This window comes from Saccopteryx bilineata, chromosome 4 (genome assembly GCF_036850765.1).
Source record: "Saccopteryx bilineata isolate mSacBil1 chromosome 4, mSacBil1_pri_phased_curated, whole genome shotgun sequence".
Lineage (NCBI taxonomy): Eukaryota > Metazoa > Chordata > Mammalia > Chiroptera > Emballonuridae > Saccopteryx > Saccopteryx bilineata.
In genome coordinates this window covers 223,833,392-223,857,662 of record NC_089493.1, presented here as the reverse complement: position 1 = coordinate 223,857,662, position 24,271 = coordinate 223,833,392, and the positions used below count along the sequence as shown (strand labels likewise).

The 24,271-nt window shown below is 48.0% G+C and overlaps 1 pseudogene; it reads left to right on the top strand.

Annotated features, from left to right (window-relative positions):
• Positions 1–5,247: 5,247 nt before the first annotated feature.
• LOC136335647 (urotensin-2 receptor-like) lies at positions 5,248–12,225 on the top strand (annotated as a pseudogene).
• Positions 12,226–24,271: the final 12,046 nt, after the last annotated feature.

The window sequence follows — 24,271 nt, the reverse complement described above, 5'->3', positions numbered from 1 at the left end:
AACCAGAGGGGAAAAGTGAAGGGAAATTTGTAAACTTCATATGGTTTAGCGGCTTTCTGCTGGAGCCCGCAAATTATAAAACTAGAAAAATTCAGAGAAGTATTAAAAATTCTTTAGTGGTGAATTATCTGTACTGTACATTCTCTTCGTTTGTTCGAGAAATCTCTCATAACATTTCGTGGTATGGGCCTCTTTCCCCAGCCACACTAAATCTCTTCTCTTAGATCCAAGACCTCTGGCTTCAGGGCACTTTGTCTGACTTCTCCCCTGAAGAAATTGTCCTTTTCTGCTGATTCCTGCCTCTGCTCTTGTGTGATGACTGACACCTCTATAGTCAAACATCCTTTATTCTGAGTGCTAGTTAGTATCTGTCTTATCTTTCTTGCCTTTTTATTGGTGTGCTAATCCCTGCATTCTCCAGGACAGTTTCAATTTTGTAAATCAGTGCCCTAGACATTAAATATGGGAGGAGGGCCCAGTACACAAAAGATCCCCTTAGGTTGTCTCCTAAAGCACTTTCAAAAAGTCTATGGAGACAACCATGAGTACAGAATTAAATGGTCAAAAGGAAGACTTCACACTCTCTGTGAATCAGAATGGCCCACCTTCGGAGTCAGATGGCAACGGGCTGGGACTTTTAATCCCCGGGTGGTAAGGGCAGTCTGGAATGTCGTGACCGGGAATCCAGGCTACCCTGACCAGTTCTCCTACGTTAATCAATGGCTAAACCTAACAATGAACTCACCACAATGGCTAAAAGCATGCTCAATACAGAAAGGGTGCTACGTCTTCCTAGTCCAGCCAGATTTACATCTAGGACAAAAAGGGCATTTGAGAAGAAGGACTAGGACTCTGCTAGGAAAGAATCAGTGTGCATATTGCAAAGAAGAAGGGCATTGGAAAAGTAAATGCCCCAAATTATAAGTAGCCAAGGCTCCTTTTCATTGAACCCCCGGGAGCCTATGGTAACAGCAGAAATGGGGGGGAGGGATGAGGAATGCACTCTGGGAAATGTTTCTTCAGCCTCTAGAGCAGGGGTCTCAAACTCGCGGCCCACGGGCCGCATGCGGCCCGCCAAACAATTTTGTGCGGCCCGCAGACTAATCCACGAAGTTCAAAATATTTTGTATAAAATTAAGTAAGCCTAGGGGCCTACTTGTATTTTTCATTTCTCTAGCATCCTAGCTAGATATTAGCTTAGTTAACAGCAGTTGTGATGCGAACTACAGTTTCTGGTTGTTTTGTGACACTGAGTAAACTGCATGTACGATTGTGCTTGTTGTACTGATTTTTTTTTGTTTTCAACTGCAGTGAGAAAAGTGTTGCGTAACAGTTGCCTTTTGTAGACCTAGTGCGGGCCCCCCCCCCCCGAATGGCTGTGATCTTGCTTTGCGGCCCACATGCTGAGTTGAGTTTAAGACCCCTGCTCTAGAGGCAAAGGGCTGGCAAGTGAGTGGTTTGGGTGAGAGAAGAGCAGCAGGCCGGGCAGGACGCGCTGTGTGAGGAGCGGTGGGGGGGGTGGGGGAGGGTGCTGGACTGAGGTGGCAGGACGACTGAGGGTGGGTCACTGGAGGAAGTATAGAGTAGAAACTAGCTTCAGATATTCAGATATCCACCTACTGGCCCAAAGAAGTTTGACCCATTTGGAAGATATAGGGTAGGAATAGTATTTAAAAAATTAGAACTTTTCTTTAGAAGAATCTTAGAGAAAGAAAAGGGAACAGGGCAAGATGAAATGTTGGGAAAATAACAAACCATGAGTGTGGACTTTGTTGATTTTTAGTTTCTTGAAGTGAATTACAGCTCCAAGAAGGAGAATGAGTGATAGAATTGATGGGATTGTCAGGGACAGGCAGGCCCTCCAGCTGCCTCTCCCCTTTCCCTCCCTAGGACACGGGGGTCGCGTGGGCCCTCCATGGGCCGCGTGGTGGCGTGCCTGTAGTCCCCGCTACTCGCTACTTGGGAGGCTGAGGTGGGAGGATCGCTTGAGCCCAGGAGTTCTGGGCTGTACTGCGCTATGCCGATCAAGTGTCCGCACTAAGTTTGGCATCAATATGGTGACCTGCTGGGAGTGGGGGACCACCAGGTTGCCTAAGGAGGGGTTCACAGGGGACTGTAGCTGTGAATCATGATCAAATTATTACCTGGGAAAATACTTTATGAAAACTACAGCTACAGTGTTCAAAATAGTTGTATTTTTATTGATTCAAAAAAAAAAAAAAGACTGTGTGGGTTTATTACAGATAGTGGATTATTTGCTTTGAATGGATAAATACTATTAAAAATGATGAATATGTTAATTTTAATAATGCTAATACCTAAATTTAATTTTAAAAAATGTGAGGATTCGAATAACAAAGAGCTAGTGTTGGTCAAATAAGTTTGTAAAATATAATTTTTATGTTTGCTAGCTTATAGTTTGCATTGGGGGCTGGGCAGCACCAGGTATATGTCTGTGAAATTGCAAATTACCTTCCTGCTTAGGAAGGGCTATTGTCTTGCTAAAGTTTGCTGGAGGGAGAGTGCTTCCTCCATCGTGTTCAGGGGCCTCGCAGGGGGAGTGCTGCCTCCATAGCATTCAAGCCCCCCCTCCACTCACGGCCGCAGGGGGAGTGCTGCCTCCATAGTGTTCAAGCCCCCCCTCCACTCACGGCCGCAGGGGGAGTGCTGCCTCCATAGTGTTCAAGGGCCCCACTGCGCTCACTTACGCTCCAAGGAGCAGTGCCAAGTGGCGACTCCTCACGCAGCTCCCAGCTCCTGCTCCTCCTTAGACTCCAGGAATCCCAGGCACCCCAACCCTTATATTGACTTAATAGTGTAAAGCACTGTGGGTCAAAAAGAGGGTTAGCATCTTTATGCCAGCTGGGTAGTTATAAAATAGTAAGTGCATTTTGACCATTCCTTATTTTTCTTAGTAAATCAGTGGTTCATTGGGGGTAGTAGTTTATAATCCTCTTATTGTAAATTGTACTAAATTTGTACCAATAATAAGGTTTATAGAATTGTATAATCTGCCAAATTCAAAGACTTCCTTTTTGTACCAAGAATCCATTGTTGTGTAAAAATATTTTCTATGTTAGAAATGTATATGTTATTTCAAAAGTCTTTTGTTAATTCTCCTTTTTATTTGCTATTTCATAGCCCTGTAATGTTGAAATCTTGGTTTAAATATTAGGGGATATGTAATGATTATTAATGATATCTTTTTATATGGGGTATAAATGTTCAGCTTATTATCATTTTTGAAACAGTATTGTTAAATGTTAGGTCACCAAACCCAGAGTGACAAATATTAGTATTAATTGGCTTAACGGTAAAATTCTCAACATAATAGGTGGAAAGGAGAAAATAAAAAATAAATGACTAATTGTGGTAGTAGAAAGCATTTAAGTTTTGAGCCCAAAGGGCTATAGGATGTGAAGAGAAATCAGTTTCTCTTAAGCTTTTTAGGCATTATCTGTTAGGGTGCATAAAATTACAGCATAAATAAGGTATGTTTTCTTAGAATGTAAAAGGAATTTATAATTAAGTAAAAGATAAAATTTATTTTATAAAATATTAGTCATTTCAATTGGTGCTTTTAACTAGATCTTTAGAATTTGAGGCATGGATGTAATAAGAAATAGTTTAAATCCTTTTTTCCCAAGTGACCTATAGAATTAGAAAGCTCAGAATCCCCTTTCTCGGGAAGCCTCAAGCCCTAACAGGACTGTTAGAATCTGTACTGTACATACACTGCCCACTTAGGACAGCCGAGACCACCTCGAGAAAATGTTTCCTGTTGCCTGGCCTAAGCAGGACACTAGCACCCAAGCAAGTGAGGAAATTTTGGACACTTTCCACTAGTTTCTGTTAGCCAGGATCAGGGAAGATACTAAGGCAGTCAGTCAACTTAGCCTTTACCTAGCATTCAGCTCTAGAAATTAGAAAGGAAATGTATTATAAGTTTTAAAAAATAATAATAATAAAAACATCAGCTGCTAAAAAATAAAACTAAGCATTTCAGAAGGGACATTGCTCCTCCCTCACTCACATAACTCCGTTTGGCCCCTAAGATGGCTGGTTAGCCAAAGACGGGTAAGATACCTGAAGGTAGGAACAACCTAAGACAGGCACAGTCGAAGAGAGGCCCTCAGGAGAAGGCTTAAGAACTAACAAAGGTGAGACTCAAACATGCAGGAGTCTACTCCCCTGAAATAGTGGCCTTCATCCACTGTTCAGGCCACCAAAAGAAGGGACTCCCTAGAAACTCAAGAAAAACTAAGCAGCTGATGATACTACCAATACAGTAGCCCTAAAACCAGTGGGGTTTTTAGGAAATTTTAGTGACTCTACTAGAACCCTTGTTGCCAAAGGTTTATTTGCAACCAATTAGATAAAGATTTTGCCGGCAGGAAAGGGATAATTAAGAATAAGAAATAATTAGAAAAGCCAGACTTAGAATCTATTGCAGAAGGCATAACGTCCGAGTGTTTAGTCTGTGCCCAAATAAATACAAAGCAAAGTAAAGAAATTATAAAGAAAAACAGGGAGAGAGGAACTTTCCCAGGTGAACATTTTGAAATAGATTTTACTAAAATAATTGACAAGTACGTAGAAGCTTTTCCTACTAGAAATGAGACCACAATAACAGTTGTTAAGAAATTGCTATATGAAATTTTTTCCAAATTTAGCTTGCCCATTCTAATGATGGGCCTGCATTTGTATCCAAGATCTCACAGTTAGTGGGATAGGTACTCAATATTAATTGGAAATTACATTGTGCCTACAGGCCCCAAAGTTCAGGGCAGGTAGAACGCATGAATCAAATCATAAAGGAGACTTTAACCAAATTTGTTTTTAAAAACTGGTGAAAAGTGGCCCTCCTTGGTGCCAAATGCACCCCCCTCACCCCTCCAGCTCTGACAGCACTGCCTTCCCTTCTGTCTGGCACGGGCTCCTCCTGGCGCACCCTCAGTGCCCCCTCTCTGGCACCTGCTCCCTGGGTTATTAATATCGGGCGCAGGCACGGGACCTCGGCGCATTCTTATCCGGCAGCTGGGCAGGCAGCTGCGACGACCAGGACCCAGTGGTACAGAGCTCGGCCCTCTTTTGTTTGCTCAGTACAGAGCTGGCAAAGCTTTTGCAGAAGTGCAGTCACGGGAGCTCGACCTGCTGTGCGGTGACTGAAGACAAGCTTGTCACCCACAGATGCCCCTGTCACAGCACAGCACACCCCAGCCTCAAGTCCAGCGTGAGGCAGCAGAGATGGCCCTGAGCCCAGAGCCTGCAAGCAGGTCCCCTATGACAGGCAGTCCTGTGCCCAAACCATCCAGCCGCCCCAACACATCCCTCAACAGCTCCCTGGAGGACCTGGTGGCCACGGGTGCCATTGGAGCAGTGCTCTTGGTCATGGGCGTGGTGAGTGTGGTGGGCAACATGTACACGCTACACGCTGGTAGTCCTGTGCCGCTTCCGGCGCACCTTGGCCTCCACGTAAGTCTATGTTGTCAACCTGGCGCTGGACGACCTGCTCTTCCTGCTCAGCAACCCTTTCATCGTGCCCACCTACATCACCAGAGAGTGGCACTTTGGAGACGTGGGTTGCCGTGGCCTCTTTAGCCTGGACTTCCTGACCACGCGTGCCAGCATCTTCACCCTGACTGTCATGAGCAGTGAGCGCTACGCCGCAGTGTTGAGGCCGCTGGACACCACACAGCGCTCCAAGGGCTACCGCAAGGTCCTGGCACTTGGCACGTGGCTGCTGCTGCTGCTGCTAGTGCTGCCCATGACGCTGGCTATCTGGCTGGTCCACAGGGAACGCAAGAGCCTCTGCCTGCTGGCCTGGGGCCAGAGCACCCACCATGCCTACCTGACACTGCTCTTTGGGACCAGCATTGTGGGGCCTGGCGTGGTCATCGGGCTGCTCTACATGCACCTGGCCTGGGCCTCCTGGCTGTCGCAGCAGGCCTCCTTCCCACAGACGCAGCGGCTGCCCAACCCCAGAGTGCTGCACCTCATCCTGGGCATTGTGCTGCTCTTCTGGGCATGCTTCATGCCCTTCTGGATATGGCAGCTACTAGCCCAGTACCTTGGCGCCTAGCCACTCACACCACGCAGATCACGCATCGTCAACTACCTGACCACTTGCCTCATGTACGGCAACAGCTGCATCAACCCCTTTCTCTACACTGCTCACCAAGAACTAACGTGACTTCCACCAGCACTAACCCCCCCGACAGGAGTGCCAGTGGGCCCATGGGCAACCAAGACTTCTGGCAGTGCCCAACCCACTCCCAGCATGCCTTTGGCAGCTTGCTGTCCTCCAGCAGCCAGCAGGTCACTGAGAGCATCAGCCTGTCCCAGGAGGACCCTGGGGGGTCTTCCCCTGAGTGTCCCAGCCTCCAGTGCTTACAGGGTCTGCAGATTACTCAGCCGGCTGTTCAAAAGACTCCGAGAGGCACTTCTGACACTGCCAGGAGATCCGGTACATCCTTTCCAGCCTGGGGACTTAGTCTAGGTAAAGGAGTACATCACACAAGGACTGACTCCCACGTGGATGGGTACACACACCATGATCCTGACCACTCCTACTGCTGTCAAGGTAGAAGGCATGCCAACCTGGGTCCATCATAGCCGGTTGAAGCCTGCAGTCCCAGCAGAGACACCCTTGTGAACAGCGGAGACTGACCCCACCAACCCTTGTAAGTTGACCCTGAGAAGGACGGCATGCCCTGCTCCAGCCACAAACTGGAAGCTGGCTGGTCTACACACAGCTAATGCCTGAAGAAACTCACTGAGGACCTACTTTTAATTAGACTTTGAAAAGGGAGAGAAACTGAAGTAAAAGAAAAGCCAGAACAAGCTGTCCTAAGGTTTGATGCATGTACTGCTACGAGTCATACAGAAGGGAGGTATAAGTCCCTTTGCTAGAAGGGAAGCTACAAGGTAAATGGAAAGTATATATGTGCTTATACTTAACCTATAAATACTAACTACTTAGAGGGAGGAGATCTCTAAAAGGAAGTATACTTTAAATAAAAATTACTTATTGCCAGCTTAGTTGTCACTAAAAGTTAAAATTTTTAATATTAAAAGTTATGACTAGAAAAAATTGTATACTTTTAATAATAAAAGGTATAAAGTACAATAATACTTTTAAAAAAGAAAATAAAAAAAAACCAGTTAATTTTATGTAAGTTACAGAAGGTTTGTACAGGTTGTAAGAAATTAATCAGTAGCATTTGTTCTTCAGTAGACTGTATTACTATTAATGAAAACATCAAATCTACCTGCTAAATATCTGTTGCATATTATAGGCTAATATTTCTACTCAACAGCCTCATGCACCTCATTAAAATGAGTCAAGGATTTGACTGATTTGACTCAGGATATAAAACCAGTGGGGAATGTGATAAGGTGCCAAGGAACTGTAAAACTTAGTATTGGCCACGCTATTTTAAAGAGGAGAAGTCAGGCTTCTTGCCCCCTCCTTTCTGTGGAGAATGGAGGGAGAAGAATGGGGGAGCTTCCTGGCTTACAAGGACATACTATGTACTGAGATAAGAAACCCCCTTTTACTAAGAGGCTTAAAAGGCATTTTATGATGTAGCCCAAGCGTTAAGAGAGATTTTGTAAATATGATTTTTATACTTGTGTGTGATTTACACCAGCTCAAGATGGCCAATCGCATTCCTGCTTAGGAAGGGCTATTATATTGTAAATAGAGAGGTTTTTGTACTAGGTTTTGAATGGAAGAAGGAAGGAGACTTGGACCCTCTCCCTTCCCCACATCTGTGAGGAAGAAGGTAAACAGTCAGGAATGCAGGAGAGAGAAGAGATATTTGAGTAGCCCTTTCCTCTCCCCTTTCTTTCTCCTCAATGGGTGATTTACAAACACTTATCCTCTGACATCATGTAGGCCCCCTCCCATCCTGAAATCGTGTGATTGACATATGTACCTCTAGACCAGCAGTTCTCAACCTGTGGGTCGCGACCATATGTATTTTCCAATGGCTTTAGGCGACCCCTCTGTTTTGGTTGTTCAACCCCCGCCAGGGTCGCGACCCACAGGTTGAGAACTGCTGCTCTAGACAAAGGAAGGAATCACGAGACCACTCCCCCTTGCTTGGGAAGCCTGCATTCTGTAGCATTTTATATGCTTTCTGGTAATCATCCCTCTTGAAAGCCTTTATGTGTATGAAGACTTATAAACTAAACAAACGGGGACTAGCTTGTTAGGTTTCCAAGGGTATTTTCGTTTGGCCTTGTCCTAAGCCAGGGGTCAGGAACCTATGGCTCATGAGCCAGATGTGGCTCTTTTGATGGCTGCATCTGGCTCGCAGACAAATCTTTAATAAAAAAAATAATAGCATTAAAAATATAAAACATTCTCATGTATTACAATCCACTCATTGCCTACTGCTCATGTTTATGGTTGCGGGTGGCTGGAGCCAATCACAGCTGTCCTCAAGGACAACACCAAATTTTTATTGGGTAATGCATAATGTACACGGGTCATTGTATGGCTCTCACGGAATTACATTTTAAAATACGTGGCGTTCATGGCTCTCTCAATCAAAAAGGTTCCCGACCCCTGTCCTAAACTAACCATTTCATTGTGGCGAAGGGGATGGGGGGGGTAGACACTAGAAGATTTGGGAATGTCTTTTGATATGTAAAATGACATTTTTCGCTATTGTATTACCTTGTGTGTTATGTTCTGAGGAGCCCTGAGGAGCCACTGTGCCACCTCACCAGCAGGTGTTATAAAGTACCAAAAGCTACAGAATCAATATTAATATTTTAAGAGGCTTGAAGAACATTTTATTAATTTGGGTTAAGGTGTGCAGAGAGATTTGGTGAATAATCTCTGTACTGGGTGATTGGCATGACCAGGATGGCCCTTGGCATTGTATTGTAAATGCAAAAAGAAGGAAAACATGGATTCCCAGACATTCCACCACACCTGTGGGGAAAGGGGGTGAATGGCTAGCCAGGTGCAGGAAGAGAAAAGCCAAAATAAACCTTTTCTTATAGCAATGAGCCATTTGCGGGCATTTGTCCCCACAGAAACTACCTCTCCCATGTGAATGCGTGTGATTAACACGTGTGACTCTGGACAGTGAGATGGCGGATAAACATTAGAAAATATAGGAATGCCTTTTAATATGTAAAGAGACATCTTTCTACCATTGGGTTGACTTGTAAATTTTGTTTTCTCCAAAATGATGTATGGCTTGCAAATTGAACATGGTCCTATCATGTTAAAGGACATATGACTATAACCAATAGTGGTAAAAGGCACCTAATTGCAATTCTTGCTTCTGTACTTCCCACTTACCAAACTATAAAAACTAGGTAGAACAAAGGGCTGGTGCGCTCTCCCTCAGATTTCTGTCGAAGTTGCCGCCGCTTGGCCAAGCTAGACAATAAAGCTTTGGTGTGTAATCGACAGATTTTGTTCATGTCTTCAATGTTTCGAGTCCCTCCAGATTAGGCTTAACATGCTTCCCCTCTTTATCCCCCCCCCAACCTGTATGTGATCAAGTCTGTATAACTAGCCTCAGGGTTATATTGGACACGACACAATTTGGGTTAGCTATACCCCTTGTAAAGTCATATAAAGCCAGTTTTTTAATAAATCTCCTCCTAAAACTTCGTCTGTATCCTGCTTTGGTGTCTCTACATAACCCACGGAATTAAGGTACACTACTTTATAACAAAGTGAAGACGTGAGCTTCACTTAAAAACTAAGAATCACAATTAAAAAGTGGTAGGAAATTTATACACTCAGTCACAAGGAAGAAGACCCTGTTGCCTTTCCACTTTGCTGATGAAAAGAAAGCAGGTGTCCCTTCAGTTTCTTGCTGTATTTAGATGAAAGAAGCTCACCTCAAACCAATTTTGAGCAACAGAGAGAACTTAGCAGCCCCAGCAATGGAAAGTTGCGTGGCGCATCTCCCCAGTCAGCAGCAGGAGCCCCTATGGCATCATCAGGCCTCTTTCCTCCCTCTCACCTCCACTTCATTCTGATTGACTTCACCCTCACTGAGTTTCTCCTGAAGGGAAATCAAAGCTGTAACAGTCGCAGGCATGCAAACTTAAAGCCCCCCAGGAAGAGGGCATTGTGTCCCACTAGCTCCAGGTGTTGGGAGTAGCATCTCACTGAATTAGATTGCAGCACATGCTCCTCCCTCAACATAGTGATTTGATTCTGATTAGTCAGCCTGTGTCACATGCCCAGCCCTGACACTGGGAGTTGAGAATTTACCAAAGTTAATAGCCTGCTGGAACCAAGCTTTAGAAGACGGAACCCAAACCAAGGGCTAAAAGTAGGGGAGGAGTAGCTTTCCCAAAGGAAAAGATGGGTTTAATCGCTGGAAGAAAAGATGTTGAGACACAAAAAATCCCCACAGCTGTGGACACCCTTCGTCTGCCCAGCAATGCCACCTTCCATGCTGGCTGGACGACACACACCTGATGCCTTTGGTGGGCTGGAGAGCAGCTGTCACAGGAACCATTAGCTCAGCTGGCCTGCCCGTTCAATGATTTCTCCATCAAACTCATATTTATCTGCAGTAAGCCACAAACTTGGATTGAGCACATGTGGAAGTGTTCTTGGGTAAACTGGTTTCCAGGAGCCACTGTGTCAGAAAGTGCCACAGGCTTTTTGCTGGCCAAGTCCCCAGGGCCATACTTTGAGACTTGGCTGGTTGCCAGCTGCATTCCTACAGCGCCCAGGGTACTAGCCTTTTCTGTTTTTCTGTTTCCTGGGAGATTCTCTTTCCCTAACTTAAGCTACGTCCAGAACACATGTTTTCAGCTACATTTGACCCTCAGGAGTTCCCTGGGCCTCATTGACATTTCTGTCTCCTCTTACACAAGACACAGAACTCCCAGATTCTCTCTTCCACCCTTGTGAATAAGCAGCACCAGCCAGCACCAGCCAGCACTGACTGGGCCAGGCCTATGGGAAGTACCTCGGCTTATTATCTCCTGTAATCCTCCCGCTCTGTGAGGGCGGTTCCAGGACTCTCCTCTCTAGTGCCACCCCCCAGAGAGATGAAGTCACTACTAGACACCCTCCTCTGTGGACCTCCGCTTCCAGCATGGGCCCGAAGCCACAGTGACGAGAACCAACCAGGGTGTTCCAGAGGGCCACTCAGGAGCCCCAAAGACACAGCAAGGCCATCGCGCCTCTGACGACCATGGTGCTGAATGATTTCAGGATGTCTGACAACTCACACCTCCAATCACACAACACAGAAGGGGCTGTGAGAAAGGTTTCTTCACGTGTCAGCCCCTGTGGTGTCTACCAGAACCACCTCTACTTTGTGTAGTTGTGTCTCTGCACCCGTTTCGTCTGCCCTCTGGCAACGTTCTCCCTGCCACTACCCGACTCTGGGCTGGCCCGGCGGTTTCTCCCCCTTCAGCCTCTTCTGTTTCTCCATCTGACCAGCCAATGGATTTTGCTGAGCTTCGCTTCTAATAGTTTGAATTAGAAAAGAAAGTCCTTTTTATTTTTCATATATAAAATTATTGTGTAATATTGAATGTGATTTTCAGAATATACCCAAACATATTTAAAATATCCAGCAGCTTGGATGGCATGGACCCCAAACTATCGGAACTCTGCTGGTCCTTACAGCAAACTGGCCACCACCAGCAGAACATCGGAATCCTGCTGGTCCTTACAGCACACTGGCCACCACCAGCAGAACATCGGAACCCTGCTGGTCCTTACAGCACACTGGCCACCACCAGCAGAACATCGGAACACTGCTGGTCCTTACAGCACACTGGCCACCACCAGCAGAACATCGGAACCCTGCTGGTCCTTACAGCACACTGGCCACCACCAGCAGAACATCGGAACCCTGCTGGTCCTTACAGCACACTGGCCACCACCAGCAGAACATCGGAACCCTGCTGGTCCTTACAGCACACTGGCCACCACCAGCAGAACATCAGAACCCTGCTGGTCCTTACAGCACACTGGCCACCACCAGCAGAACATCGGAACCCTGCTGGTCCTTACAGCACACTGGCCACCACCAGCAGAACATCGGAACACTGCTGGTCCTTATAGCATACTGGCCACCACCAGCAGAACATCGGAACACTGCTGGTCCTTATAGCATACTGGCCACCACCAGCGGAACATCAACCCCGCACACCCCCGCCAGGAGCCCTGCAGTACTTCCCGAGGGCACCCCTCTCCCTGCCACAGCTGGGAATGAATGAAGTAGACCCCAGTGTCGCTGTGGTTACTGTTGAACTCCACTAGGTAAGGAAGACAAAAAAAATGGAAATGACGTCATTCTCTTTCTCCTTTCTTTTACATAAGCCTTCCTTCCCAACCAATTCCTTCTTGTGCAAGAAAAGAAATTACCAAAGGTGAGTAACAACAGCCAGGTGTGTGGCTGTGTGTCAGAGGAGGCCCTCAGTCCATCAAGCTGCTATCAGGTGGCCTTGCCCTACTGCTCATCCCTGCAGTCGACAAGTAGGAAACTCAGCAGGATCTAGACAGCAGCCACCCACTTATTTCTCCCAAAGGAATTTCCACCTGCTTTTCAGGTCACGAGGAAATAAAGCACTTGGTTTTGTAATCCCTGACCATCGACCCAGTTCTGGAAGAACTAGCCAACACCCAATCTTGAACATTCCTGCTCTTGCCCGGGTGAGGAGAGGGGTAACGGTGACGTGGCCGGAAGCAGAGGCCTTGCTCCTCCCGCAGCCTCGTGCACACAGCACAGACCCTCTCGCTGATGTCGCAGGGGAGGGACCCTGCTCAGCCCAGCAGAGCAGCAGCAGGGCCCAAAAGAGATGGAGCCAGGGTCAGGAGGAAGGTAAAAAGTGTAGGGCATCAGTCACACAGTCTCCGGAAGGACTGTTAAATTCATGCAAAACACCCTATGCTGATCCCCAGAAGTAACCAGGTCTTTACAAGGTCTGCAGTGCTCCTCTGGAGGGTTCAGAAAGAAAAAGAAGGAAAACATATGTCATATTTTTGTTCGCAAAAGATATCTTCAGTTCAATCAAATTTTATGGAGGCTGCAGGGAACATGAAAGAGCATTCCTCTCAGGAGGCCCCAGGCAAGCACACTAGGGGAGGTTCGGGGGGTGTGTCTGGGATTCTGAGGAGGGAGAAACTCAACCATCAACCTCTGAGAGCGCTAGGATCACCTCGATTCTTCACTTCCTAAGCTGGGGAGCCCCCAAGTGCCCCAGTGTTAACATTCTTTTGGGATTGCTACCTCTTGGTCTCCCTTCTGGCTCCTGAGGTCCCTCCAGCCAGCACTGCCATCCCGGCCCCTGGGGCGGAGCAGCCTCGCCGCACAGGGACGAGCTCGGGCACAGTGCTGCTAGACCAGGGGTCCCCAAACTATGGCCTGCGGGCCGTATGCGGCCCCCTGAGGCCATTTATCTGGCTCCCGCCGCACTTCTGGAAGGGGCACCTCTTTCATTGGTGGTCAGTGAGAGGAGCATAGTTCCCATTGAAATACTGGTCAGTTTGTTGATTTAAATTGACTTGTTCTTTATTTTAAATATTGTATTTGTTCCCGTTTTGGTTTTTTACTTTAAAATAAGATATGTGCAGTGTGCATAGGGATTTGTTCATAGTTTTTTTTATAGTCCGGCCCTCCAACGGTCTGAGAGACAGTGAACTGGCCCCCTGTGTAAAAAGTTTGGGGACCCCTGTGCTAGACAAAAACAACCCAGACTCCAGCAACAGGGACACTCGTAACACAGACTAGTGGCATTGACAAAGAGGACTTGGAGCTACGTGTACTCTCAATGTCACCTGAGCAAAGCAAGGGCAGGACCACGGGCAGATATGCTACTATTCAGGGAGAAATACAAAAACAACCATCTCCATGAATAAGAACCGGGTAACTGCAGTTGCACAGGGAGAGAGAGACTTGAAGCCTGGGGCAGGAGTAAGAAAGAGGAAGCAAGTCTTTTAGGTGTATCATCTTGTAATAAGGAACCAGAATTACTTTGAAAACATTTCTCACGAGGAAGCAGGTGGAGAAGCCATCCAAACAGGAGCATTAGGGAACAAGTTTCAACTTCACTGAAGATGTCCTGAAAGGGGCAGAGGAGGGCTTTACATCCACCCACAGAAAGCTGCAGAGATTTCTGGTCCCTCAAGTCCCTTTTATTACCTGTGTCTAGGAGCTGCCCTGCTGGCCTCCCCACACCACACCTTCAGCTCTGCTGTCTTTCCATGTGCTCTTGTTTCTGCACACAGTTCTACCTCCTCCTTTAAAGCCACTGGGTGGAGATTCTCTTCCTCAATGACCTACAACAAATATCTGTGTGGTAGAATCACTCCACTATTTGAGAGAACAGGAACTACCCCATTTCTTAGTATCTCTAAAGAAAATGCAATCTGGCTCAGTCCCCAGCGACCCTCCCCAGTCCCTCCTTGGGATCATCAACGAATTCTACAGGTCTAAACTTTCCAGGACCTCGGCACACTGGGCAAGGGCCTGGAGTGCATCACAGTCGCATTGCCATCTCCCTGCTGTGACCGGGCCCCGCCTCCCCCTGTGCCCGGCCAGCCAGGCCCAGGGGTCTCTCCTTCGACTCCCAGGTCCTGAGACTCAGTGCTCACCCCTAGGTCTCCATAGCTTCCTTCACTCACCTCACCCCAGGAGTATCACAGTTCAGAGTGCGGGATAATGAGAGGCACAGGTCCCTGCTACACAAGACCTGTCACCCTCGCTCTGCCCTTGGAGCCAGACCATTCCCTTCTTCCCTTTGAAACCCACTTCCCATCCCCTTCTCTCTCCAGCTTCTCCTTATATTTCAAAATTAATGTTTCTTCCCTGGCCAGCGGGTTCAGAGGTCAAGCACCAGCCTGGCATGTGGATGTCCCAGGTTCAATTCTAGTCAGGGCACACAGGAGAACACCCATCTGCTTCTCCACCCCTCCCCTCTCACTTCTCTCTCTCTTTCTCTCTTCCCCTCCTGCAGCCATGGCTTGATTGGAGAGAGTTGGCCCCAAGCGCTGAAGAAAGCTCCATGGCCTCTGCCTCAGGCACTAAGAACAGCTCAGTTGCTGAGCAACAAAGCAATACCCCAGATGGGCAGAGCATTGCCCCCTAGTGGGCTTGCTGGGTGGATTCCCATTGGGGTACATGTGGAAGTCTGTCTCACCTTCCCTCCTCTCACTGAATGAACAACCAAAAAATATATAATGTTTTCATTCCAAAGTGCAAAAAAGCATAACACTGACCCCTTCCTCATTCAGAACAAGGATCCAGCATGCAGAACACAAAGCCTTTGTGTTTCCAGTGCAGAAGAAGTGTCCTGCACCACAAAAACTCCACATAGGAATTACCCCACACTTCAGTTACACCCTCTTCTAAACAAATCTCTTTGCTTCATAAGGGGGGAAGATGTTTCATAAATAAACAGGGAGACTTTGAAGGGAGGCTAGGGCCCCTGAGACCCGGTTTTGTGGATTTCATGTCACAGGAGAGTACAATTACAGTAAGACGCACCTCACGGGGGGGGGGGGGGGGGGGGGGGGAGGGTCGGTAAGCTTCCCCAGGTTTAGCAGGTGAGTCTGAGGAAAGGGATCCCTGCCTCCCTGCAAGGGCAGAAAGAACATCTGTGGGTGGGTCTTCTTAAGGTCTTTGGCTGGGGCATGAACCAAAGGGGTTTGGATTCAGTGGGTCCGAGGTGGGGGCCAGGCAGGTATTTGTAAAGCTTCCCAGGGGTGTCTCATGTGCAGATAGAATCAAAGCTATCATGTATAGGCCTGAGGCTTTAGATTTCCCCAGTACGCCCTGGCCGGTTGGCTTAGTGGTAGAGCTTCGGCCTGGCGTGCTGGAAGTCCCGGGTTCGATTCCCGGCCAGGGCACACAGGAGAAGCGCTCATCTGCTTCTCCATCCCCACCCCTCTCCTTCCTCTCTGTCTCTCTCTTCCCCTCCCGCAGCCGCAGCCGAGGCTCCATTGGAGCAAAAAGATAGCCCGGGCACGGGGATGGCTCCTTGGCCTCTGCCCCAGGCGCTAGAGTGGCTCTGGTCGCGACAGAGCGACGCCCCGGATGGGCAGAGCGTCGCCCCCTGGTGGGCGTGCCGGGTGGATCCCAGTCGGGCGCATGTGGGAGTCTGTCTGACTGCCTCCCTGTTTCCAGCTTCAGAAAATAATAATAATAATAATAAATAAATAAAATAAATTTAGATCTCCCCAGTGTGATGGGGTATTTCCCAGCCCCGGCTTCCATCTTCCCATAGTATGTCTTCAGAAAAACACTCTCTGAATGTTCTTCGAGTTTCATGCTCCACAGTCTCCTCGCTACCCGTGGTTAGATGCTGGTGTCCCCTTCTCGCGTCAGGGCCTTCCTCCTCCTGGGCCCCCTTGCAGTGTCCTGGATATTGGAAGGAGAGCCTTCCAGGTGACCCATCCTTAGGCATCAGAGAGAGGGAGAAAGTTGAGACCCGCCTGCCTCGGCAGCCAGACGAGACGCGGGAGAGCAGGGCAGCAATGAGGTGTCGCAGCAGGCTTTGGGGAAGCAGCAGACCCGTGGTCCAGGGTGTCCACGATGGTGTGGGGTGCACTCTCTCCCTAGCTGGCAGGGCCTGGCCCTCCACATCCGTGCTGCTCCCCCTCAACCATGGGGACAGACAGACATTTCCTTCCTTGGTCCACTAGCTCCAGGGCAGCCTCTGCTTTCCTACTACTGAGGCGGCAGGAGTGGTTCCTCTCGGAGCAGGAAGCCCTGGGCAGGGCTCGCGGGCAGTCAGGCTGGGTGGGCATGTAAATTCACTCAAGGACAGGCCCCTTCCCATGACTGGCCCCCTAAGCTCCCCTAATGACCATTCTCTGAACCGGTATTTCTAACCTTTGTGCTTAGAAAGATGCCTCTTCCCTGAACTTTGATAGGGGATTCAGAAGGCTGACTTGAGCCTGGTTCAGAAGACCGCACTGCCCTGGGCCTGAGCGGCCTCAGGAATCCAGCCAGAGTCAGGCCACGCTCCCCTGGGGCACACAGGACTGGACAGCTGGGTCTCTACAACGTTGCACCAGCGGCCGTTGTTTCACCCCTGAGACCAGCCATTCTGCAGAGTCTCAGTGTGAGCCAAGATCCACATGTTTCCTCTTCTGGGATGACAGCTTCGTTCTCAGAAAATACCCTCCGTTTCTGATCATCTGTCTCCTTCACAAGCAGACTGGCTTCCCCACACGCTGACCTCGTTGCAAGGCCACAGAGTGACCTCAGGCCTCAGCAGCCATAGGGGAGCAGTCGGCCTTCTCCGGACGACTCCGAGCTTTTAGGAATTCAGAACCCCATGGGGAAACCGGAAAATCCCATGCCCTGCGGGAAATCGCAGAGGGGCTACAACTGCACCCTCAACACGGCTGTGCTTGGTTGCTCCTCCCCGCGGTTATGGGGCTGCTGAGGGGCTACAACTTCTTGAAATGAACTTCCCAGCTCTGGCTCTTCACTGTTCTTGGGTGGCCCCCCAATCTGCAGAAGGGGGGCCTGGGAGGCCTGTGGTGGTGACCACACACACTGTCCCCTTCCCTGTGATGCTCAGTGGTCAGGCCTGGCATGGTTGTGACTGACAAGCCTAGGTTGCACCAGCCATATCTGCATTCCCCCCTTTCTGGACTTCCGATTTGAGGGGCGGGCGTTAAGAGTTGATCTCATAGTTGTCATTTTTGGTCTTTGTTGTTTCCTTTTTTCTCTTACATAGGTAATATATGTAAGTAAGTACAGGGTCCTTGGGTTATGACAGTCTTGAAGTATGATGTTTCAAGTTTACGATGCTCAATCCCATAAAAACTTTAAGAAATTGAGACGTGAGTGTTTAGGCTTATGCCCTTAGCATCATACTGATGGACTACATGGGTGAACTAGTTTGGTTGCCTGTGGCAGAAGAATATGCAGTACAGTCTACAGTACAGTATATTTATATCCTTTTTCTGTGGCTTGTGTTTTTATGTTCTAGACTACTTTACAACTGTGTTAGAATAGATAAGTGACTTAGGCTAGGATGTGTTTCAACTTACACCAAAATTTGGGTTATGTCACTGTTGTAGGAACAGAACTGTGTTGTAACCCGAGGACCTCCTATATTACTTTGCAACTTAAAAAAATTGATACATTTTTCACTTGAATGTTTTTATTTGTTATTTATTTTTTTTCACTTGAATGTTTTTAATATTAGCTATCTCATATAGATAGATTAAATAAATAGACATACTCAATATAATACTATCATACTGTACATTTTAAAATATCCATACAAAAGAGATTGTTCTATACACACAATTTTACTTCAATTTTCTTGAACCCTAGAAAACTCAGCACATTCTCATCTTCCTTATTATTATTAACAACTACGTCCTCTTTCATCATTTGGATGTCCAAAATCTATTAACCAGAGCCCACTGAGAACATTTTGTTACAAGTATACTTTGCCTCTATAACTGAACCTTATGTTGGTGGAGGAATCATGAAACCTCAGAGCAGTTATGTAGGGACAGGGTGCTGGACAAGAAGAAATGGAGGGAAGATTCCGGGTGAGAAATGGCTGCGAGCTTGCTGCTTCCTCTCGGTTAGCCCTGCTGGGGGCGGTGGTCAGTGGTCAATGTCAGCTCAGATCTCTATTTCCCAGTTTCGCTTCCTTCAGTTTCACCACAAGCACTTTGGACAAGTCATTGCGAATGACCACTGCATACACATGTGCCCAGTGGCTGTCCTTTCCCAATAAAGATGTTCTGTTCCTGAGTGAATCATTTCCTTTGAGCATCTCAGCAGCTCATGTGTAAGGATTTTTTTTTCACAACCCGTTGTGTATAAATGTAGTTTCCACCTATAGGCAGGCGCTGCCCGCCCAATCATCTAAAAGAATTCAGTCGATATTTTAATGTGTCGGTGACTAGTTGGTTAGGTGATTCGCTTTCCTCTGGTACTGCTTCCCTGGTCACACAGACCTTGTTCAGTTGTAGGATCATCTTAGCCAAAGTAAAGTGTTTCCCAAGAAAGGCTTGAAACCATTTTTGTTTGTTTGTTTAACATTTAGTGTTTTCTTTCAGAATCCCTGACCCTGATACTTACATTTCGTCATGCGGCCAAGCATCCCTAAGTGCTTGCTATGAACCTGAATTTCCTTTCTTTTATTGTTGTTTTTCAATCACGGCCACTGAACCAGTTTTTCATCTTTATTTTAACATGAGCCTCTCCCCATCGGCTTTCATCAACTTCTCCTGGCTCCCCGCCTCCTCTGCAGTCCACGTGGCTGTGTCAGCCCTGTGTCAGAGTCGAGTCTCTGGTCTAGGGTTTGTACTGGAGCCACTCGGCTTGCCCAGCCTCAGTCCCAGAAGCCCCTCACCACTGTCCTGCCACCCAGCACTCCTCTGAGAATGTTCTCCTTCTCCCAAGGTCAGCCCCACTGCCTGACCCTCTGTCCCCTGCCCTCCGCTCTCTGTGACCTTGCTCCAGCAAGTATCCTCTCTCTCTCACTCATACTTTCCTCCTTCAATTGGTTGCTACATTTGCATTTTTAAAAAAGCATCCAAACTTCCTCATACTACAAATATTTTTCTCAACCCTGCTTTTTTTTTTAAGCTGTTGCCCTATCACCTCTCCTTCTGCCACCAAAGTTCTTTAAAGACGATTCTGCGCTGGTTTTATCCACCGTCTTACTGCCCAATCGCTACTTTAAATAAGTAAATACTGCCTGACCAGGCGGTGGTGCATTGAACTGGGATGTGGAGAACCCAGGTTTGAGACCCCGAGGTCGGCAGCTTGAGCGCAGGCTCATCTGGTTTGAGCACAGCTCACCAGCTTGGACCCAAGGTTGCTGGCTTGAGCAAGGGGTTACTCGGTCTGCTGAAGGTCAAGGCACATATGAGAAAGCAATCAATGAACAACTAAGGTGTCACAATGAAAAACTGATGATTGATGCTTCTCATCTCTCTGTGTTCCTGCCTGTCTGTCCCTGTCTATCCCTCTCTCTGACTCTCTCTCTGTCTCTGTAAAAAAAAAAAAAAAGTAAAAAAACTAAATGTAAAATGAATACATGCATGTGCAAAATTAATACTAAATGTGAAATGAAAAATTCACTGAAGACGGTATGTCATGGAGAATTCAAGCCTCTTTCTGGAAGATGAGTAAATAGAACACAGAGAATTCCTAGGGCTGCCATAGTATATTTGTTCAACCCCATAGAATGTACATCATTGAGAGAGAACCCTAAAGTAAATTGTGGACTTTGAGTGATGTGTTGTGTCAATGTAGGTTCACTGATAATAACAAGTGCACTGTGTAAGGTATTTTTCCCCGCCGAGAAGGAAGGAACAGGTCTCGGAGCCACCAAGTGTGGAATAACAAAAAGGCTTTATTCAGTACAGAAAGCGCATCCCGCCCGGCAAGGTTCCCTGGCCCCGAGGTAAGATGGAGGCTAGGGAAGTTGCACGGATTAAACTGTGTGGGAGATATTTAAAGGGGTCCCTCTAGGGAAGTGGAGCTAACATGACGTGGTGAAATCTCACTGGCTGGCAGATGGTAGCTTTTTTCCAAAGGGTTCCTGTGAAGCCTCTTTTGGCGCACTTGGTTGTGGGTGGTCCTAGCCAAAGTTCGCAGGTCTGAGTTCCCCACGTGACCATCCCCCATTATCCACCGACCTTACATTCTGACCTTTTGTGTTAAATAGAAAAGGGGCGCCGTTTATTCGTCTGGCTACTTCCTGCTGAATAGGGGCGTCGTGGGGAGGGGGAGATCAGAAGGTGGTGGCTTGGAGGGGTGTCAGGAGGAACATGTGTTTGGCTGTGACTGGAGAAACTTCGCAGATGCTGTCCTGTAAGGATTAAAAAAAAAAGAGGAGTAATAGGGGGATTTGCAGGGTCCAGCCTTTTGGTGAGCTGGAGATGGATGGAGTCCAGTGGTTCTGACTGCCAGTGGTCCTGTATGGAGGCAAGCTTGAGGCAGAACTGCATGTCAGGAGTGGTGTAAAACGGGGAAAGGAAGGGGTCCCATCCATTCCCATAACTGAGACCTGTGAGGGTACTAGAGGTCCAGAGTGTGATGGCAAAACAGAGAAGGTAGCCCCCGTGTCCACAAGAAATGAGATGGACTTACCCACTTATTGCAGCATACCCTGGGTTCTCCAAGTCCAGGCCGTGTCCTAGGAGTTTAAGCGATGCACCCACCTGGATGGATTGGCCTTCCCATTCGGGCGGCTTGTCCTCCACGTAGAGGCGCTGAGGAAAAACTTGTTGCCCAAAGGGGCAATCACTTTGCCAGTGACTGGGCTGCTTGCAGTCAGGGCAGGGTTCAGTGGGCAGCCGCCGGCAGGGGCCCTGCCAGGACCAGTGGTCCTGCTTGTCACACTTAAAGCAAGCTGCTCGTGGCTCTGCTGGTCACAAGGTTGCCAAAGAGTTTGGGGTATGGAGCGTTACCTTCTGCTGCATGCGGGCCTGGCAAACAGCCTTGGCCGGTTTCTACTAGTTGGGACTGTTAAAAACTTTAAATGCCGTGTTCACAGGTTCCAGATAGGGGTTTGGGGGTTGAGAATAAAAGGAGGAGGGGGGCTTGTGCAGAGCCCGGCACCCAGATCCGGCAGGAAACACTGGAGCCAAAGGAAGGACAGGGCAGGAACTTCTTGCAAGAAAATTGTGGTTGGATGTCCTGAAAACCAGTGTAAGAGCCAATGCCAGGCTGAGAAAGGCCTGAAGGAGGGACTTAAGAACACAGTGAAGGGAGGGGCTCCTGGCCAGCAGGGGAGGAGAAAGAGATGGTAGTGGTGGATAAGAAACAGGTTTTTTGCAAAAGGAGGGAAGGGGGCTCTCAGAGGGAAGAGAACCGAGCACAAAAGAGGTCCGCAGAGGAACCAGAGAAAAGTCCTGAGAGAGGGGCGCCCTGGGGGTCAGACAAGAGGAGAGAGAGTTGGGAGTCTGCAGAGAAGGAAAGATTAGGAGTGGAGGTTTTAGGTGAGGTTTCTCTGGCCAGAAAAAGGCCTGCACAGTGGAACAGGCAGCACAGAGATTAAGGACGGGTGTGCGAATAATTAGAAGCTGTGAATGTAAGAGATCGCCAATCAGTTCCAAGCTTTTTTGGTGATAGTTAAATTGGTGAGGGTGTTAACACCAAAAGTCCCTTCAGGAGGCTAATTCAGTGGGTTCTTCTTCTTTAGGGAGGGAGATTCCTGTGCCCCCACAGCCGCCCTCAGTCCTCGGAGTGGTCAGAGTATTAGCGTCCTAAAAACTCAAGGTCTGGCCACGGATGTAAAAGATAAAGTGGATGTGCTTGGGGACAAGCACACGTACTCGGACGGACAGAAAAGACTTCCCTGACATAGCTACGGTTTTGGACAGGGAGTCTCGGAGGAAAGAACTGAGAGGAAGGCTGGAGGCAGGGGACTTACTGCACCGTGCGCCGAAGTGGGTGGAAGGTCGGAGATCCTGGTTCTTTCTTGGAGGAGATGAGGAAGAAGAGCGGTCCTTGCGGACTTCTAACTCCTTCTGGGTTTTCAGCACCAAAATGTAAGGTATTTTTCCCCGCCAAGAAGGAAGGAAGAGGGCTGGGAGCCACAAAGTGTGGAATAGCAAATGGCTTTATTGAGTACAGAGCACATCCCGCCCGCCAAGGTTCCCTGGCCCCGAGGTAAGATGGAGGCCAGAGAAGTTGCACAGATTAAACCGTGTGGGAGATATTTAAAGGGGTCCCTCTAGGGAAGTGGAGCTAACATGACGTGGTGTAATCTCACTGGCTGACAGATGGTAGCTTTTTTCCAAAGGGTTCCTGTGAAGCCTCTTTTGGTGCTCTTGGTTGTGGGCGGTCCTAGCCAAAGTTCGCGGGTCTGAGTTCCCCACGTGACCATCCCCCATTTCCACCGACCTTACACACTGTCTCTCTCTGCTGGCCTGGAGAATTCAGGTATCAAGTACACGTCAATGTGCTTAGGGAAGAGAACCCCTGACCTTGGGGATGAGCATGTGAACCAGTTCCAGCCCAGGAAACATAAGGGACATCTCCCAGGAAAAAATATGGAAAGAGGACTGTCCTGCCTCTGCCAGCCTCTGCCTACTATCTTGTAACATGGTTGTGTGAAAACAGGCTCTCAGACTGCTTGCAGCCAACCTGCAGTCAGGAGGGGAGAAACGGAAGACTCTCAGAGACACTGTCCCAGAGCCTTGACCCCTGAATCTGAGCCAACTGCCTACCTCCAACTTCCCAACAGCCAAGGAGAAAAATAAAAACCCTCTAATCAAATCCAGCTACTTTTGACCTAAAAAATATTTGAACTGAGAAAGATGGTAAGAGGCTGGGGCTACAAAAACTAGGGTATTGTACTGTTTGTTCACATGATGCTCTGAAATGTAAATCTATGTGCTTTGTCTGGAAACACCCTAGGACCCCTCGGAAGCTCAGAAGAGATCCAACCAGAGCCCCAGGGGAACCCTTAACCCTGCATTGATCCCAACCACACCCACCCCAAGGAGGCTGGTATGATGCCCTGTGGGATGTTTATCTTGGGACCAAGGGCCAGGAAAAGAAAAGCATATACTGCGTTCTTTTTTCATGCCCCTAAGAAATTGAATTTCATGTTCCTAATAAATTCAAACAAAATAAAGGGCATAGTTTGGTTTGCCTGATATGATTAGGTTAAGGAGAGGAAAAATAGGGGTTATTCCCTCAACAGCCAGAGTAAGATCTGCATGTGATGACAGCTGGAAAGCTCAAGGATACAGTCCTGGACTTAAATGACAGCAAGATACCTCAGCGGGACCCAGAGACTTTCAGGTCACCAGTATTAGTAGGTGGCATTCCACATCTAAACTGAGTCTGGATCTTAGGGAAGGTGGCAACAAGACAGACCTTCCAAATATAGGGGGAGCTCATTGGAAAGCAGCCTGTAGTCCTGACCTTGGTTGAACTTCAGGTCCTCCAAGTGAGGGGTCCTTTCCTTATTCCTCTGGTCAGTCTGGGACAACTGTACCTTTCAAAGTTGCTGTGAGGATGAGAGATGAGTTATGTAAAGCTCCTGGCACTGAGCCTGGCACTCAGAAGGTACATAGTAAATGGTAGATGCCAGCGTCACTGGGTTCAGCATCAAGTACTCCCGCATACAGGTGAAAGGTGAGAAAACAGTCTGACTAGAGGGACTACACTTAAAATCACAGTCAGAAGTCCTCTGTCGGCCCTGGCCAGTTGGCTCAGTGGTAGAGCATCAGCCTGGCATGTGGATGTCCTAGGCTTGATTCCAGATCAGGACTCACAGGAGAAGTGACCATCTGCTTCTCTACCCCTCCCTCTCTTTCTTC